Source organism: Pantherophis guttatus, chromosome 2 (assembly GCF_059756535.1).
Source record: "Pantherophis guttatus breed Tessera chromosome 2, ASM5975653v1, whole genome shotgun sequence".
Classification (NCBI taxonomy): Eukaryota; Metazoa; Chordata; class Lepidosauria; order Squamata; family Colubridae; genus Pantherophis; species Pantherophis guttatus.
This window is the reverse complement of record NC_142064.1, coordinates 250458349-250464970: the sequence shown is the minus strand read 5'-3', so window position 1 is coordinate 250464970 and position 6622 is coordinate 250458349. Positions and strand designations below refer to the sequence as shown.

At 43.8% G+C, this 6622-nt stretch overlaps 1 long non-coding RNA gene across 1 annotated transcript; it reads left to right on the top strand.

Annotated features, from left to right (window-relative positions):
* Positions 1–4281: 4281 nt before the first annotated feature.
* Positions 4282–6622, top strand: LOC117673999 (uncharacterized). The gene is made up of 3 exons (XR_004593637.2): positions 4282–4360; positions 4689–4762; positions 6536–6622. It is a non-coding gene; the product is annotated as an uncharacterized LOC117673999 (long non-coding RNA).

Here is a 6622-nt window from a genome sequence, read left to right as displayed (position 1 = left end):
GGTGAGCACATCAGTGCTCTTAATTTCATTTCCTTTCCTCTTTGTCTCTTCTTCTTGTCCATTATCTGTTAGTAACCCAAATCCGGGGGAAAAAAAAAAAACAAACCCTCCAAGCTCCAGTCAGCTATGCTCTGATAGATTGGGATCTTTGCTCATTAGTAGTTTGATCTAATACCAGAAATAATTTCATTTTGCCGTTTGGTATCACAGGCTTCAGAGCTCTGCAAACCTTCTAGTACAGGGGTGTCAAACTCGATTTCATTGAGGGCTACATCAGGGTTGTGTGTGACCTGGGGGAGGAAGGCTGGAGTGGGCGTGGCCAGGGTGGGCATGGCCAGCTCGTCACTCATGTTCGGGGGCACTTGTGGTGGCCCGAGCGCCATTTTCAGCTGTGACAGCCTCCTGCAACCCTCTGTCAGCGAAAACGGGTTCCCAGCTCCATTTTTGCTGGCAGAGGCAGAATGGGCCAGTCCTTCGCTGTTTCCAGGGCGGCCCCACGCAGGAGTGAAATCCAGCAGGTCCAGACAGGTTCTGGAGAACCAGTAGCGGAAATTTTGAGTAGTTTGGAGAACCGGCAAATACCATCTCTGGCTGGCCCCAGAGTGGGGTGGGAATGGAGATTTTGCAGTATCCTTCCTTTGCCACACCCACCATGCCCACCAAGCCACGCCCACAGAACCGGTAGTAAAAAAAATTGGATTTCACCACTGGCCCCATGGTCCAAATCTAAGCACTCCGCAGGCCAGATCCAGGCCCCGGGCCTTCAGTTTGACACCCCTGCTCTAGTAGCATTGCAATCTTTCGGGTGGGATTCTGCACACACAGGTGGAAGTGGCACACACGCAAGTACTCTCACTTTTGTAGCTATAGGCAGCAACTACGGTAACTTTTATTGCTCTGGTGAGATATACTAACGCTAGGTTTTGAGTTCAACCAGTTTTCAAGAATGTGGCTCAACTTAACAAAAAAACAAAAAACCAACTACATACTATTGTATTTGGGGACAAAAGTGCGTTGACCGTTTGGGGAGAAAACGAAATGTCATGTAAGAAATGTCTAAGCAGCCTATTGGCAGAGAGTTTTATTTATGTCATTATTTAAAATCAGCTACCAGAGAGAGGGGCTTGGATTGCATATATGGACTCTGCTGGGTAATAGTTAACCATTCTGCCCTATGCAATTTCCTAAATGAATGCAGCCCTGACATTGTTCTTATCCTGTGGGATTGGGGGAAACGCTGTCTTGAGCTGATGTATGTTTTCACACGTGTAACCAAACATTAGTGTCTAGGCAGGGCAGGGGTGGGTTCTAAATTTTTTTACTACCGGTTCTGTGGGTGTGGCTTATTTTGTGGGTGTGGCTAGGAGGTCATGTGACTAGGTGGGCATGGCTAGCTGGTCCGAATCATTTCTGGAAGGTCCTCGCACTTACGACCAGTCCTCGCACTTACGACCCGACTCATTTGTTTGCTTTTAACACTGATCAGCTGTAGGATGGCCCTTTGAAGCCCCGCGGCAAGAGTTTAAACACTTTTTTTCCCTCTAGTCATCAGCTGGGACTCAGGAGGCAGCAATAGATTGGGGGTGGGACCAAATAAAAGGTAAGAATAACGTGGGTGGGGGGGTGGGAGGGCGGGGGGGGGAGGAGAACCGGTTCGGTGACGTCATATCGTCACCGCTACCGGCTCGGCCGAACTGGACCGAACCGGGAGGAACCCACCACTGAGGCAGGGAGATTTAAAGGAGAATCTCACAAGGTCGTAAGGAAAATGAGCCACCATTTCAAGTTTTACTGAGGTCTCCCATTCTCTCTTCTAACTATTTTTGAAAGTTTTCCTCTGTGGCCAACTGCTTTTTCAGAAAGAGATTGAACACTACAACTGCATTAGTACACTTTTATGGAAATAGGAATTCTATAGAAATCCCGTTATCAATGGGAATTCATTCGATGCCTCTAACAGCACGCAAGACATTTCTGGGTTTTGTTTTGGTTTTTTTGGTCTCCTGAATCAAATCACCCACAACAGGACAGGAAGGTGTGAGAAAGGCATGGAATATCCCAAAGGTGCTTTTTCAAGAGGCAACTGGACTTTCTTTGTTTTCCTTGAAGACGTTTCGCTTCTCACTCAAGAAGCTTCTTCTGTCCTGTCCTGTTGCCTCTTGAAAAAGCACCGTTGGGACAACCATGAGCTGGATGACTGAGAACCTCCATAGACGAGGCATGGGATAGTTTGATCTGAGCTGGGAACACTCAAAATGGTGGCAGGCTGTTTTGAGCCTTCCCAGTTCAGATGAAAATAATCCCCCGTCCTTCTCACGCACTTTCCTCTCTTAATAGATGCAGGTGATGAAATCCAGCCGGATCTATCCGGTTTGCACGAACCGGTAGGGCCAGCAGCAGGAAGCTCTGCCCACCTGCCGGGACGTCACTATGTCCCATTTTTGACCCTCTGTACATGCGCAGAAGGCTCTGTGAAGGCGCAGAAGAGGTGGGTGTGAGTGTAGTGAGCGCGTGTACATGCGCTCACATTTCCAAACTGGTAGCGAAGGTAAGTGCATTTCACTGCTGAGGTCAACCTTAATGGTTGCTCGTGAAGCCAAAAGAAATGGAGAAGTTTCACCATCTCCTCTTTTTTCTTGGCTGGCCTTTGAAGGGTATTTAAGAGCAGCCTGAACCACAGATACGGGTAGGTGATAATGCTTCGGCTCTCATGCCACGGAAAGCTTGACCTGCTGATGGCAGCAGATTAATAACCATGTTGGACCACAACAGGATTTATTTTAACAAAACAAGGCTGCAGCTGCTCCCCTCTTTCACAGCAGCAGCTCTGTTTTGGCAGCAAGTCCAAGCATGATACATTAGTAACGTACCTCCAGCAAGGTGTGTTGTTGAGTTTTTGGGGTTTTTCGGTATATACAAGTAGTCCTCGACTTAACAACTTTTTGTTTAGGGACTCTTCAAAATTACAATGACACGAAAGAAGTGACTTATGACCATTTTTCACACTTGCAATCGTTGCGGCATCCCCATGGTCACATGATCAAAATTCAGACCCTTGACAACGGACTCATATTTAGGACGGTTGCAGTGTCGTGGGGTCTCACTCACGTGATCCCCTTTTGCGACCTTCCTTCTGACAAGCAAAGTCAACGGGGAAGCCGGATTCGCTTAACCGTGTGGCTAATTGAACAATTGCAGTGATTCACTTAACAACTGTGGTCGTAAAATGGGGCAAAACTCACTGAAAAACTGTCTCGCTTAGCAACAGAAATTTTGGGCTCAGTTGTGGTCGGGGGCTACCTGTATATTGCAGGAAGGGCTTTCAACCGTGAAGGCTACAGTTGGGAGAAAGAAAATGGCCCTGGCTACTGAGGAAAGGGCTCCCAAATTCTAAATTTGGGGAGAGTTGCAAAGGTGTTACACTGCTTCTATTTTGGCCCTTTTGCATTCTGAGCCAATAATCTGCCTTTCCTTCTTTCTTTCTTTCTTTTTCTTTCTTTCTCTTTCTGTTCTTTCTTTCTTTCTTTCTTTTTCTTCTTTTTCTTCCTTCCTTCCTTCCTTTTCTTTCTTTTGCATTCTGGTTCAGCTCCTTCCTACTCACCCCTAAAAATCTGCTCCCTTAACTGATTGGAGGATTAGGTCATTATTAAACTGAAAAGCTTGATGGACAACCCAGCCTGGTTTTCTTATGATTGTTGTTGTTCCATAGTATAATGTTATTGTAGATACTGCTCTGAGCAAAGTAGGGATTTTTATCATGAAATGAGAAGTTTTGTCTGTAAATAATCAGCTTAGATTCCAGATGACTTTTATTACAGAGCAAAATTCTTACATGGTAATTCAATAAACTTTAATATACAACACAGAATATGACTCCTCCTCCTTGTTAATTGGTTTCCTTTTGTATGCATTTGTATGCCTTCCGAGGGCGAATGTGAGAGAAAATCCGTGATTGTTTTTTTACTGGATTTATTTTTGCCTTTTTTTTTTTTTTTTTTTGCAGAAGACATCCATAAAATTAGCAGATAACAGGGAAGAGCATCAGCTCACTTGCACTAAGTTTTAATGTAGTTTATAGAACGTATGAATGAGATATTGTAATTTGCTGACTGCCTTTTATGACATATTTGTAAAGCAATTGCTGTGATTGTCCAATAAAACAAGACTTAAGGTAGTATATGAACCTAAGTGCCACAGTGATTTGAAACAATCGTGGATATCGCGTATAAAGCAGGCTATTGATAATCTAAAATTGAGTCTTATCAAGAGAAATCAAACAATACAATATTTTATTGCTCAACAAGAAATGATAAAGATTCAGTTCACACATCTACTGAGACACAGTATGGGCCTATTATGGGTGAGCTCCGTTATTTTGACTTTATAAACCATTGTCTTATGATTTAGTGTCCCAGAATCATAGGTGACTCCTAAAATCCTTGGTTATAGCCAAGTAACTATTTATAAAGTTGCAATTTTTAATGGGACAGATGTGTGAAAGTATTAAATAGTTGATTTTTGATTGTGTGCCATCAAGTTGATATCAACTCTTAGCAACCATATAACACGGCAATTTATTCCTAACTCATTTTTCAAGTCTACCATTTTTGCACTTATTACCACTGTAACTGAGTCTATCCTCCTGCTGTTGATTGTCCTTTTCTTCTCTTTTCTCTCACCTTTCCCAGCCTTTTCTGGTGAGCTACATCTTCGCATCATGTGCCCAAAATAGGATAAGTCAAACCAAGTATTTGGGCCACAAGTAAGAACTCTGGCTTAATTTGTTTCATGATCCTATTGGTTTGATTTTTTTGGCTGTTCATGGTATTCTTAAGTCTTCACTACCATCAAAGTTCAAAAGCATCAATATTCTGCCTATCCTTCTTCGAAGTCCAACTTTTGTTTCCGTAGACTCTCAAAGCTTGCATGATCCTGATTTTTGTAAGTATACATCAGGGGTCTGCAACCTTAAACATTCAAAGAGCCATTTGGACCTGTTTCCCACAGAAAAGAAAACACCGGGAGCCACAAAACCCTTCCTGTGCCTGACTATTTCTTGAGCGGCCACAAAACTAGCATATGTAGTTGAATTTTATTTATTTATTTATTTATTTTATTAAATTTTTATATCGCCCTTCTCCTGCTGGACTTAGGGCGGTGCACAGCCAAGAATAAAAAACATCCCAATACAAAATTTTAAATTTTAAAAGAATTAAACAAATTTTGGCCCAAAATTTAAAACTTCCCGACTAAAATCCATTTACAATTAAAAATATCTAAAAGGGGGGGGGGGTTTACACCAGCCCAGCTTGATGAAATAGAAAATTTTTGAGGGCACGGTGAAAAGCACGGAGATCTGGTATCCTAAGTATCTCCGGGGACAGGTCGTTCCAGAGGGCAGGTGCTGCCACAGAGAAGGCCCTCCCCCTGGGGGTCGCCAGGCAACATTGCCTGGCTGACGGCACCCTGAGGAGTCCCTCTCTGTGGGAGCGAACTGGCCGGTGGGAGGCTATCGGCGGCAGAAGGCGGTCCCGTAAGTACCCAGGCCCTATGCCATGGAGTGCTTTGAAGGTGGTAACCAACACCTTGAAGCGCACCCGGAAGGCCACCGGAAGCCAATGCAGCTCGTGCAGGAGAGGTGTCACATGGGAGTGCCCCATTGCTCCCATAATCCCCCGCGCGGCCTCATTCTGCACCAGTTGGAGCCTCTGGGTGCTCCTCAAGGGGAGCCCATGTAGAGAGCATTGCAGTAGTCCAGGCGGGAAGTGACGAGTGAATTAAATGTTCTGTTTTCTTTTGAAACTTTACTTTTCTTGGATTTATCCATGGTTGGCCTACCAGGGATTGAAAAGCTCAATAAATCGCATGCCGGTGGGTGTCACACATTATGAGTGCCAGGGAGCCGCAGCAGAGGGATGAAAGAGCCACATGAGGCTCCAGAGCCGCAGGTTGCTGACCCCTGGTATAGACACATCACGGCATTTGAAGATCTTTTCCAGGACCCTCATGGTTGTTCTACCAAGTGCATCAGTAAAGGAACAAACAGTCAAGAAATACAACACAGTCTAGCACTCTTGGTTGATCCTAAAAGGCAAAAGCTATTCATAGGATGGGCGAATAAACATATTATCTGTATTTCATTGTGACAAAACCAAACTTATTCTGGGTTTTGGCTCCTTCCTATATGGCAGTTTGAACTGCAGACTTCGATGCAGAAAAATTTGAGCATTGCTCAACCCCATCTGTGGCTGATTAAAGTGCAATCAAATATGTCACTGCTTACTATGATGAGACAACCATCTAAAGTTCATTCATCTCAATGTATTTGAAGGTCTCTCAGTACATACATTTTCTATTGCTTTGAATGGTAGGACACAATCAGAGTCATATTTTTTAGCATTGGCTGCATACAGGTTTTAATTTTTATTACCATTACCATTGTTATTATGTAAATAATAACTGTAATAGGAATGCCATTAATAAGCTTCAATCTAATTTTTGCAAAATTATTCCACTCAAATTTCATTTGTTCTAGGATAATCTTAAGGTTACCAGATCTGGATTGCAAAACTGCTCAGTGCCACTGCAATTTCCCCTTTGCTGTCATATAGAAGCCGTCTGG